Genomic DNA, 13,814 nt, shown 5'->3' on the forward strand with positions numbered 1-13,814 from the left:
AAACAATGACATGATAAACAATGACTGACTCCTTTAGTAAATTCAAGTGTTTTCTAACTACTCAAAAGACACATTGTTCATTTTAACTCAAAAGTTTTTTTTTCCAATTGCACCCCTCTTTGATGGTCCTACAAGAAACAAGTTAGTGATTTTGAAAGTCTGGGGTCTTCTACAATTGAATCTACACAAATTTTGGCAAAAACCAAGATAATAGTAGCAAATTAGTAGGTTAGTCTAATTTGAACCAAATAAAAATTTAGGAAAAAGGACAAAATAAAAATAGAGCATTTTCGCTATTTCTTAGAGCATTCCTATAGTTTTTTAGTGCATTCCCATGGTTTTATAATTTATTTATTTATAGTGCAAACTTGTTGTTTTAACCCGCAAACCCATTGTTTTTACCTGCAAACCCATCGTTTTAGTTACAAAATGCAGAATTTTAATCAAACAGTGTAGAAAAAACCTAGACAAGATGCAAACCTATTGTTTTAAGATGAAAATTGATGTTTTTACCCACAATCCTATCATTTTATAGTTAAAGCATACAAAAAATGGAAAAAACCTAAGAGCAGAAAATTAAAATTTTACCATTCGTATAACAATGCTATTTGAAAGTGCGTTCATGCCATTTTTCAAAATTGACCTAGAGCTGAATTGACTTTTGTTGAAGTAGAAATCGACTTGTATTCCCATTTTTTTGCCTACAAGTGTTCAAAATTTGTGAAAACAACACACTAAAATAACAAAAATGTTAGATATGACCCATGAAGTTGGTCCCATTGAGCGTACAAGAAATGTGTGAGTGAAAGGGTGTGCAAATAAAATGATTGAAATATAAACCTAACAATCTAAGAAAGCACAAAATCAATTCCAATACTCAAAATAAAGATGATTTAGAAGTGAAATTAAAATGATAAAATGCAATAAAATACTACAAATTACAAACCAAAATCAACTTCAATTTGATGGTCCTTCGATTCGATGTGTGCTCACGATGTTGTGGATGCTCGATTTTGCTCCATGATGGCTGATGCATGATGTGGATTAAGATAAATGAGGGTTATATTGGTATTATTATGTAAAATATGGGTGATTATATGAACATTATGAGGATCTATTATGCAATGAGTTGATACTTTGTGAAGAAAAGTGGGAGGACTCAATAGGAACAGATGGAGAGGAGAAGAGGCTTATAAAATGGACACTTGTTCTCAAAAAGGAAAAGTGGAAATCCTAAACATGCCAAGTGGGATTAGATTCCACACTCATCCTCAAAGAGGACAAGTGGAAGGTAAGCCATATGTCCATTTGGGAGAGAAACACCCAAATATGAAGATTCTTTTCCCATAATTATGAAAAATAAAAAAGTGCACACATGTGAGGGGGGAGGTTAGAAGGGATAAGGTTGGTTGAAAAACCAAGGTTGGTTAGTGGGTTAGGTTTAGAAGAAGGGTTAGATAGGGGTTAAAGCTAGGAGATGTGACAAATTGATTATTTGAACTAATTAAATTCAAATAAAAGAAGAAAAGGATGACATGAACTAAATAGAATAATCAAATTATTTTATTTAGTATAAGAAGGATAAAGGGAGATTAATTAATTAAGTAAAATATTAATTAATTAATTGGAAGGGGATGCAATATTTAATTAAATAGTATTAATTTTTCAATTAAAACATGCAGTTAAGGGATTTAATTCTAATTAAATTAATTAACCAAATTTAAGTGTTTACAATACTAAATACATTATAATTAGAAATTAGTTCTAGCTATTTCCTATGATCTCTCCATAAATGATCCATGATCTTATCAACATTATTTATCCCTATATCCACTCAAATCTCTCCATCTCTCATTCTTATGTAGACTTCTAGAATTAGTCTACATTACTACATTTTTCATCATATTAATCATTAAACAATACAAATATGAATTATTCTCTCACACTCCATCTTTAACAGTTATTTGTAATTTTCATCTTTGTCACTTGGTCCTTGCTCCTTCGTCTTCACATCTTGTCTCTAGTCCTTTGGCCTTTGTGTTTATGTTTCATATTGCACCTATAACCTTATTGTCGATGCTCCTGCATCACATGGATGGACATCTATTTTAATCATAGGGATTTTTTATTAACAAACATTCTCCAACCCATTATCTAAGTGTAATATGCCTCTTGCCCTAAATATAATAATATAATAATATTTTAATGGAATAATGAATAAATAAAATATTTATTTTAATAATAAAATTTATCCACATTTTTTACATATTTTTTTCTAATCCATATCATTTAAATGAAAAGCCAGGATTAGAGTGTTGAATTTTTCTTATGCAATCAGAAATTGCGCTCTCTTTTTTCTTACAAAACATGAAATAAAAATTGTAAGATAACGATAAGGATAATGGCTTTGAATTCAATCACCAAATCTCCATTGATTTTTGAATGAATGATTACTCTAACAAATTGAGAAAATCATGACATGTTATTATGCAAGTGTAACAATTTTTTGTAAATTGTTGTTGCTATTTTGTATCTCAAAACAATTTTGTAAGTGTGAAGATGGCTATCAGATACTATGTACTCTTCACATGTTTTCCCTTATGACAAATCTGATGTAGTCTTTGTTTGGTTAATATTGTTAATAGTTGTGAATCTGTCATTTTTTATGGATTTTTTGGTTACCTCTTGGTCTCTGGGTGGCAATGAGAACCCATTAAGGCATAAAATGTTCATGTATAATAGGCTATATAATACTTTTTATATTGTGGAAATGTAACTATCTGCAAGACTATAAATTAAGCTACCACAACCTAAAATCTTACAAAAATCCAAGCTACCAATGAAACATGTAGAAGAATCAAACCCAAACAAATAATCTTCAAAATTGTCCCATTGTGTCCTATAAACTTCTTCTCTTTTTGTTGTAGTAATTGGCTCTCAGATTGACACTAGATTTAGCTTCAAGATGACAAAGTTGAATGGACCATGGTATCTAAATGTAACATGCAAACTAGGTGAAATATGCAATGCAAGATGGATATATTGTGATGCTGCTATGATGAAACTAAGCCTAATGCACACTTTGAATGCTTGAAATTCTCTAGAATGCTTGATTGCTTGATAATGACTAGCCTCAAAATGCTAGAGAAATTTTTTTTTTATAGAGTTTGCATGAATAAAATCCTACATGACAAGGATCAATGGTTGAGAGTGAATCTCAACAGATAAATGGCTGAAAATGATTGGTTAGAATGTGAGAGAAAAAGGAGGGGGATGTTCCTCCTACACATGCAAGATAGAGAAGGTGGGAGAATATTCTAAGTGGCATAATGATCATCTTGACCAAAGATGAAAACCCAAGAATATAGGATGGTTAGCGATGATCTAGGCAATGCAAAACAAGTGGACGTTGACTAGGTTGAAGTGGACAAAACCTCTTCCAAATATATAGGAGTAGTGGAGAGAATATAGGAAATAGGAGGACAACTAAGTTTCTTCCTCCTCTTGACTAGGACTTAGAAGTTGAGAATTAATGTGACAATTTAAATACTAAGAAAAATTTATTTATTTAGCCAAATAATGATGAGATGGAAAGATGATATGGATAAGAGAATAGTATGGAATTAAGATTATCAAATTAATTAAATAATTTTAAATTATTTAATCAAGAAGAACTTTAGAAGAATTATGAAGATAATTAATTAATATTTAATTAATAAATTGACATAGAAGAATAAACATTAAATAAATAATAAATATCTATTTAATTAATCGCAGTAATTTTTAGGTCTATACATTTTGCCCGTCTTTGAGACAATGTTGGATCAATGTTGTTTCAAAGAATGAATCAAGTCTCAATTTGGCCCTGACATTTTTAATGACATCGATGGTTTTCCCCCTTGGGAGATTGATCAACGAAAAATTTTGAAAATTTAAATTAAAAGATCAATCTCACAAAATTTTGAAAAATGACTCCCATGTTATTAAAATGTTTCCCCAACATTATCTGATTAATATACTACCAATTAGGTCAAAGTAAGCTATATTTAGCAAATTGGGGTCCACTTCCAAGTCATTTGCACACTTGGAGCTTTAGGAGTGAGTTGTGAAGCCGAACGTTGAGATTAGAGTGCTTCCAGCTATCAACATGGTGATCCCCTACCACAATCATTGATTTGAGCGCATCCATAGATACCAGAGACCAGTCGAGTATGGCCCCCTGGTAGATACCCCCGTACTTTCTTTGTAAAACATATTTAATCCATATTTAGTTCAAAATTTGAATTTTTATTTGTGCAAAATTGGTTTTACGATTTTGTTTTTTTTGTAGTGCATTTGTTATGTATTTTAGCCCTTTCATGATGCACTTTAGTGCTTTTGGTTTTTTAGTGTATTTAGTTTTTCTTTTCATGCTTTTGTTATGCCATTTAGCACTTATGTTTGTTTAGTGCATAAGCATGTTCTTATTACGTATTCAACTATTTTAATAGCACATTTAATTTTTTAGCACATCTGATCAATGTTTCAACACATTTGATGAATTAAATAACACATATAAGTATATGACACATATATAGTATAGTTTAGTGCGTTTGAGATTTTTTTTAGTACAAGTGTTTGAATAGCACAAATGTTAGGTTTGTTGGCGCATATATGATGTGTTTTAGCACCTTTGTTTTTCAAAGTCATATGATTGATATAATTGCATAATTTTTGGATAGTTTTATAAGTTGATGCTATGATTGATGGTTTTCAACCAATAAGAGCTCGGGGAGACTGATCTAGTCTCTAGAGAGCTGATAGGATAGGCAATTATGTGTCAATAATGATGTTTAGGATAGATGCAACCATAGTTGATGAGTGACTTAGACAACCTTGTTTGTTTGTTCAAGAGGATTTAGATGTCTTATAGTCTTGGGAACGATTAACAAAGAATATGTAGCTAATACTTGAGCTAGATGATGTAGGTAAAGCCTACATTGATGCTTATGAGTTGAGGTATCTATTGTATATGCTCGATACTAGGGAAAATAGGGGTTTGTTGTTAGCACTGGCAGATAGGTGGCATAGCGACCATAACAATTTTCATCTACCCACTGGTGAGATTAGTGTGAATCTGGAGGATGTGTATATGATTCTACATATTCTGATCATTGGAGAGCTCGTGCAGTATGATCACCATGAGATGGGGGGGTAAAACAGTTCTGCGTAGAGGTTTTGGTGATGAGGGTATAGATGGACCAGAGGTTTGCTAGGATGATATGCTTATATATTATGCTCCTTTACCTTCAGTGTTAGTAGGCTTGATTTGAGGATTCATCTACCTAGATAGAATATCTCAGGGTTTATCTGTTGGTTGGGGTTAGATTCTAGAGCAGATGGTAAGGCACAAGACCTGTTATGCATGGGGAGTATGCATGCTTGCACATTTATACCATGAATTTACACCAGGTGGTATATGATGGGACTGCCAATTTAGCATCTAGTGTGAAATTATTATAGATATGGTGCTGGGAGAATATTGTCATTACACATAGACCATATGATTGAGTGAGAGGAGATGGACACCCCTATTTATATGCTTATCAGGGATTTGTTTCCTAGCCTAGGCTAGGGAAATTGGAGTTTTGGGGATACACCTTGGATACCATGGATTCAGTCTTTTGGAGGGCTTGTGTAGATTGTGAGCCATGGATGGATGATGCTAGAGAGCTTCCAATTATCTACCAGAGACAGTTTTTGATTGGTAGGACCTCTTATGTTATTGAGAGACAATTGGTTGCACGGGTCTATAGATAGTTTAGTCACATCCAGGGGATGCCACTAGGAGTAGCCTTGTTTGCTAAGACATACAAGGATAGAGTTGACTGGGGGCAATGCATCTCTTTCGATGTTGAATATGTAAAGTTCCTAGCAATTCCACATCATGCTTGGGATTTACATCCACAACTACTAAATTCTAGGATGACTATGGATTATGCATAGTATTTTGTCAAGCACCTGTTCCCTAGACTCAGTGATCTAGCATATCCACCACCCAGTTTTGATGATGATGATGATGATGATGTTGATGATGATGATGATGATGATGATGATGATGATGATGATGATGATGATGATGATGAGAGTTAGCCATGATGGAGGAGGAGTTGACAAATAGCATGGGGTGGTGCTAAGGAGGGCAGTGATGATGGTGGAGATGGTTAGAGAGGTAGAGGTAGGGGAGGCAGAGATAGTGGGAGGGGGTGTTAGACAATTCAAATAATCGAAAGACAACCGAGAGTGGGGGGTGAATCAGTTGTCACAAATTACCAAAAATTTTAGCAATTAAAACTTCAATACGAAAACCCAAAATATTAATACCAGAATGCTTAAACTAAATACTGGAATAGCAGTTAAACCAATTAAGCATAAAGAATAATCATAGAATAAATACCATCTACATGACACCAAGATTTATACGTGGAAAACCTGATAAAGGGAAAAACCATGGTGGGAAGCCCACCCACAATTAGATAATACTTTTGCAGTAAGTATGTGAATTAAAATTGAGGTGCCTTCACTTGCAGGAAGTCCAACAACGTAGAGCACACTGCTCATCACAAAAGGAGTCTCACTGACTACATAGAAATCTAGACTACAATTCAGAGAAGAGTTTGAACTGCAAATATAACATCTCCTATTCCTAAGTATAGTTTCGATTAAGCTCAATACTAGAGGACTAAATCCTCTTACATAAACCTAATTCGATCTCCAGTGATTGACCAAATCCTGTACTTGAATGATATTACATTATTCACACATTACATCCCTTGACCATAACCATGATGATCTACAATGAAATATTACATCTATATATACAAGCCCTCAACCATAAACAATCAGGTCGGCCACCAGACAATAAACCAATTACATAATAAAAAACATTGTTGGCCTTAGACCAAACAAATAATATCCAACACATAAGACATCCCGGAAACATATCGAGAGGTCCAATCCACACATTTCATTAAGCTGGTCCATAACCTAGATCAACCGGGACCCAATATAGGTCCACACACTAAACAATGATCTCCATCCGCCAAGTCTCGAACATGATCATCATCAGCATCCTAAAACTCCACTAGAAGCTGCACCAACACCACTTATGCATATCATCAAAGATCTTCATCAAAAGCTTTTCTGGTGAAACCCTTGCCGGAACCACAAGCCAAGCTTCCAAGCAAATAGGATAGCATCCTATCACTAGACCAAAACCAACTCAGTGAATATTAACACGAGTATCATGAATAATCCAATTTCGTAACCAAACCATATGGGAACCTACTAGATCATGCCAGATCCAAACCAACCAGAAAGCACTCAACCTACTGGGACCCAAAGGGTGCCGGTAAAGCATCCAAACAACTAGTGTTGACATCAATGACAAAACATCAACACAACACATAATCAATTCCTCCAAATGGACAACAGGGGGAGGGGGAGAGTACAAGTGTATGGAGGACCATTTTTCAGGGTGGATCAGAGGGAGAGATGGAGAGAGAGATGGAGGGAGAGATAGAGGGAGAGATGGAGGCAGGGATGAAGGTTAGGTCAGAGGGAGTGTTCCCATGAGGATTTTTCAATATATTGCTTTTGAGGGTGGATATTGAGGGTATGAGGATGATGTTCCTTTGATCAGATAGAGAGTGGTTAGGGTAGCATAGGTTGATGCCCTAGTTCAGGCCAATATAAGATAACAAGGACAAGAAGGAGAGGTAAAAGCTACATAGATGCATGCTCATATTTAGGTCCTTACACTAGAGAAAGATACAACTATTGAGCGATATGGGAAAGGTGAGAGTACATTTGAGAATCTTGAGCAGGGACTCCATGGCGACTGTGAATTTTATTTTGTATACACTCTATTTTGAAGAGGCTGGCCTACACATGCCATGTGTTTGAACGATGCTCATTCTTAGCTCCCTTTTCTTTTCCATGTTACTTAAGTCACACACTCTTGACGCATGGCATTTCATTTATGGCACCTATTTTTTCCCCTAGTGAATGGGACATGCAGTTTGTAGGGGAGTAGGTCACGTTACATGGCAGTTCCCTGAGAGGTCTTGGGTTAGCAGTTCACAGGACCCAAGCCTCTCTCCCTCCTACTGTCACATGTCTCTCATGGTGACAAACCAAAAAATTTTGCGGTTTTTAGTTGTGAATGAACCACCAGAGGATCTTTTTGATTTGAATAACAGAACAACAAAATATGGTTTCACTAGAAGCCAAGGGTCATTTTTGTTTGTATATTTTTTCATGTAGTTGGATGCAGATGAGTTGCCAACGATGTTTTTTCTATTTTCCTAGCTTGCAGGTTGTTGATTTATGGTCTATAAAAATGGTGATTTTTACTTGATAAAGGGTTCATAACTTATTTTAAAAGATAGACTGATATTCTATAGGATTTTAGCCTTTAATTTGTTATTTGTATTTTTTGAAGACAAGATAATCAAATTGTGCCTGTGAACTTTATGATTGTTGTAATTCAGTGTGCATTTGATAGTTTACTGTGCATCTGTGAAATTCTAATATAACTTTAGAAATATATGCCTAATACTCTGCCGATTAAACTATGTTATTGCACTTGTTATCTGGTGGATACGTGGTGTGTATTGATTTATGTTAAAAGGAATTTTGGTTATATTTTGATTATTGTTTTGGGCATGTAGATTGTTGAATGGGCCTTTAGAATGACATGTATGTAAAGTTCTTTGTTCTCCTTAATATACTAAAATCAATTTCAGCGTATTGCTTTAAAGTAGGTTTTAATTCTATGTTTCTTTCTTTCCCTTTACTCCCCCCAAACAAATGAAGAGCCAAATTTTAAAAAACCGGAGGTACTCAGTGGAAACGCATAGGTCACCCATCACTGAGTTTCCCATAAGGCTATTTTCCTGAAAGTAATTTTAGTGATCAACAGTTATTTTTTTGGAATGCCCGGTGGGATCATTTTTTCTTATTTTGCCTAAAGAGGCCATATGAGCCATATACCAATTACTAGGATCCAAACCACATCAAATACAAGTTTATTGCTACCACCCCTAGTTGTTGTCCAAGTAGTATTAGGAGTTGGAGTGCAAATGCTAGTACAAGCAGCCCACCTACCGATGGCAATCCAACCTTCAAGAAATTTCATCACTTGGAATAGTGGGAGCCCTCTTATCCCACCTACCCCTCTTGCTCAATGGGATGCTATCCCTACCTTCGCATTAAAATCATTGCCAAAATTCACTGGAGATGGTTCTAAAACCCCTAAGGAGAATTTACAAGATGTAGTTGACATGTGCATTGTACACAATATCACACAACAAAATATGGCATTAAGATTTCTCACAGCACCCTTTAAGGGAAAAACCCAAGATTGGTATAGATCCCTCATGTCAAATTCAATAGGAGATTGGGACAAGCCGGGAGATCATTTATTTGAGTGATTTACCAAAAAGGGGAGATAGATCTTCTCTGATGCAACAACTAATAATGATAGAAAAGGCCCCATAGGAGGCTATAACTGATTTCAATACCAGATTCCTGAAGACATGGTAGAGAATACCCATATCTGCTTGACCTCTTGTAGATATGGCCTTTGTATTCTACCTAAAGTCTTTTAACTCTCACATATTTGTGATGATTTAGTCTTTGGGAGGTCACACTCTTTCAGATGCTTATGAGCTGGTGGTCCAAGCAGAGAAAAATCTAATTGATGCAGGGAAGCTTCCCCCGAGGCCACCCATACCGATTTTTTCTAAGTTGACAAACCAAGCACCCCAACCATCACCCCCAAGTAAATTTTCCCCTCAATCCATGTATGTATATCCCAACGGTCAACAAGCAAGCACTCCTGCTCCTTCTTCCCTAGCCACATAGGTAAATGATATGAAAAAGTTGCTTAGAACATTTTCAAATGAAATTATCAACCTTAAGAGAAAACAAGTGGTTCCTGCTCAACTCCCTTTTAAAAATTACCATGGTGGGAGGCCCCCTTACTAGCAAAACCAATATCAAGGTGGTGCAAAAACTAATCAAAGTTAGCCAAACGACCAGTTTGTGCTTATGCCTACCTCTTTGCAAACTATACCTCCAACTCATAACAAAGAATTGGTTGTTGGCCAAAATAACTTAGCGGACGACACCAATTCATGGTGTTTCCCTTGCAATGACACCCATATGCCATAGAATTGTCCGAGAGGAAAATTACATAGCAGAAAGTAGTTGAGAAAAGGAGCCAAGGAATCAGCCCTGATGTTGGTGTATATGCATCTCCGGGGATGGATAACGCTACACTGACGGCCCAAATGCAGAGCATGTCCCTAGAGAAAGAAGCCGAGATCACTCCAGATCACGCTCACTTTTCATGGATGGAAGAAGAGGAGACTATTCTCATAAATGATGCTTCCACATCATTTACCAAGATGTTGCAAGTGCAGTCTGATTATAACCTTTGCTCCAAGCACTGGTTTACAGGAGAGCCTGTGATACGACAACCGAAAACAAGTATAGAGAAATCGACAAAACAACCAATAGTGGTTTCTAGTTCTCAAAAGGCGAAAGGATTTATACCTTACAATGATAAAGACTCAAAGACCCCCATTCCCACAATTCTTGACATAGTAGAACAATTGAATAAAGCTCCCATGAATGTATCCCTATGGGATATCCTCACCATTCCAAAATAGAAAGACCATTTGCGAGAGGCACTCGGTAAAGCGAAAAATATTTCCACCGATCCAGCATCAAATGAATTGCACACAAAGAGAAGTGGACTTGAGTCAGGGGACCAAGCATGAACCCCAATGGTACTTACCAATGAAGGCCTTGAAGCTGCTTCTAACATAAAGGAAGGTAAACCACAATCCAATCCTTTCTTTTTGACTCTTATCATTAGAGATAAGTTGTTCCACAACTCCTTGATTAGTTCCAGTGCTAGCACTATTGTTATGCCGAAGCAAATAGCTGAAGTTTTGAATTTGAAATATGAGCCTGTAAGTATGGGAGTCATGCAATTAGATGGAAATAGATTCCAAATTGTGGGCATAATAAAAATTCTTCCCTTCACTTTATTCACTTGCCATAGTATGACAGTAACCCAAGAAGTGGAAGTCATTGATATTCCCCTTGTTTTCGGTTTTTGTATGTCCTGAGATTTCATCGTGAAGATCGGGGGATACCTCTCATTGGATTGGTCTCACCTTATCCTCAAAACTAAGAATGGGGCCAAGTTCAAAATATTGTTTGAGCCTCTTCATTCAGAAGACATAGCTGATGAAGCTATGATTAATTTTGAAGCTACCCACACATCCATTTCGAGAGAAGAAATGAGATGTGTAGAATTATTAGAAGATGAGGAAATAATGGGAGATCGGTCCACAAATCAAGAAGTTTTCCTAAATGAATTCATAGATGCAGACACCTCCAAGAATTACCATGCCACTGAATTGGGACGTATGTGATCTTTGATGAAGACCAACTAATTCCTAAAGTGTCAAAGGACCTGTAGGACAGAGAAAAAGAAAAATAAGACCCGACCTCCAAACTTTGGACCCTTCATTTTGACGGAGCAAGATGCAAAATAAGATCCGAAGCAAGTATTTGCCTCACTTCCCCTTCTGGAGAGAAGACCTTAAGGTATTTCTGTCTCCAATTTTCCTTTTCTAATAATGAAGCAAAGTATGAGGGATTATTTTATGGCTTGAGCCCTACAAAATGCTTTAGAATCAAGAAGTTGAGATTCTTGGGAGATTTAGAGTTACTTATCCATTAGGTCTAAGGAATATCAGTGGCAAAACATGTCAGCATGCATTCATATCGTCATAGATTTTGGGACCTGATTGAGAGCTTTGAAGCTTTTAATATTCAAAGAGTACCCCAAAAGAAAAATGAAGTTGTTGACCGTATGGCCATAATAGGATCTCAGTTTGATCTTGCCTCAGAATTGTTAGAGAATAAGCACTCAGTTCGAGTGATTGCCAAACTTGCTGAACTGGATAATGACATCCATTGGCAAGTTTTTGAAAGTGATGAACATATATCCATGTTCATTCAACAATCCAGGGAGTTTGCTAACCAATTGCGGCCCAAGGTGGATAAGGCATACGATGACCAGGTGATCCAATTAAAGATAAATAAATTCCTGAAAGGCTTGATTACACTCGAAAATCTTTTTGATTGCAAAGATTCTAGAAATGATAAAAGGAAATTCACAGCAGATAAAGAGGATTACACTGAACTTCAAGTTGGGGATTGTCAAAATCTCAAGGTAGGGAAAGATGTTCCCCAATACGATAGAGACAGGCTAATTCATTTTTGCGATGAATATATGAGGGTAATCACATGGTCATATGATGAGATCGAAGGGTATAATCCAAAGGTAATCCAGCATAGCATTGAGTTGACTGAAGGAGAAAAGATTGTCTGATAGAAGCAACATCTAGTCAATCCAAAGATAGAATCCTTCATGTCAGAGGAGTTGTGGAGTTTAATTGACTCTTGGATCATCTATCTGATTAAGTATAGCACTTGGGTTTCTAACTTGGTGCCGGTTCAGAAAAAGAATGGAGACATCCACCTCTGAGTGGATTTTAGGACCTGAATAGAGCATCCCTAAAGGACCATTATCCCCTATCTTCAATGGAGAAGACCTTGCATAATGTAGCTAGGTCTGAGATGTTCTCTATGATTGATGATTTTTTTGGATACAACCAAGTCCTTGTCAAACCGAAAGACCAACATAAAACCATGTTCACCACCAAATGGGGAACGTTCGCTTATCATAAGTTGTCTAATGGTGGTGCTACTTTCTACAGATCCAAGGATATAGCCTTCCAGGAGCAGATTAATAACATTATTCTTATTTATCTAGATGATTTGATGGTGTTTTCAAAACATAAGGAAGATCATTTTGATCATTTGGAGCTAGTTTTCTAAAAATGCTTGGAGTTTGGTGTCTCGATGAACCCCAAGAAATGTATCTTCGGAGTTTTTGAAGGGAAGTTGTTGGGACATGTGGTGTCTAAAGAGGGAGTGTCAATTGATCTGGACCATGTAAAGGCCATCAAGGAGCTTTCTTTGTTGGTGAACAAGAAGGGTGTCCAATCCTTTTTGGGAAAGATCAATTCCATCAGCTGATTCATTTCAGATTTTGTGGGAATGTTAAGACCTATCACTGTTATGCTGAAGAAGGATCTACATTTTAAATGGACCCCAGAAGACAAAGAAGCTTTCAAAAATATTAAAGAGGCCATCACGTCTACCCTTATCTTAGCTAATCCAGATATGTCTAGAGATTTCCTAATGTACATTAATGACAGTAGCTTTAGTATTGTTGTTGTATTAACATAGAAGGATGCAGAAGGTACATGGGAGCATCCAATCATCTTCCCTTCAAAAATGATAAAAGTGTATGAAGTCAAGTACAATTTCCTTGAAAAAGAAGCATTTGCCATTGTAAAAGGCTTAAAGAAGTTCACACATTTCATTGCTTGTAATAAGACAACTGTCTATGTGGCTCACCACGTGGTCCATGAATACATAATGGAAGGAGAAATCACAAAGAAGAGAGCCAATTGGATTACCAAGATTCTTGAGTACGACATTGGTTTCAGACCCACCAAGGTAATTTGAGGTAAGGGTCTCTATGAAAAGTTTGAGGAGAAGCTCAAGATGAGATTGTGTTGATGCATACAAAACAAGAGGAAAGGACCTGGATCACTGACTGAAAGGATTTTATCCAAACAAGAAGATTTCTTGCAGACCCCCCCTTGAAAAGAAAAGATTAT

The sequence above is a fragment of the Cryptomeria japonica genome, chromosome 3 (assembly GCF_030272615.1).
Source record: "Cryptomeria japonica chromosome 3, Sugi_1.0, whole genome shotgun sequence".
Taxonomy (NCBI): domain Eukaryota; kingdom Viridiplantae; phylum Streptophyta; class Pinopsida; order Cupressales; family Cupressaceae; genus Cryptomeria; species Cryptomeria japonica.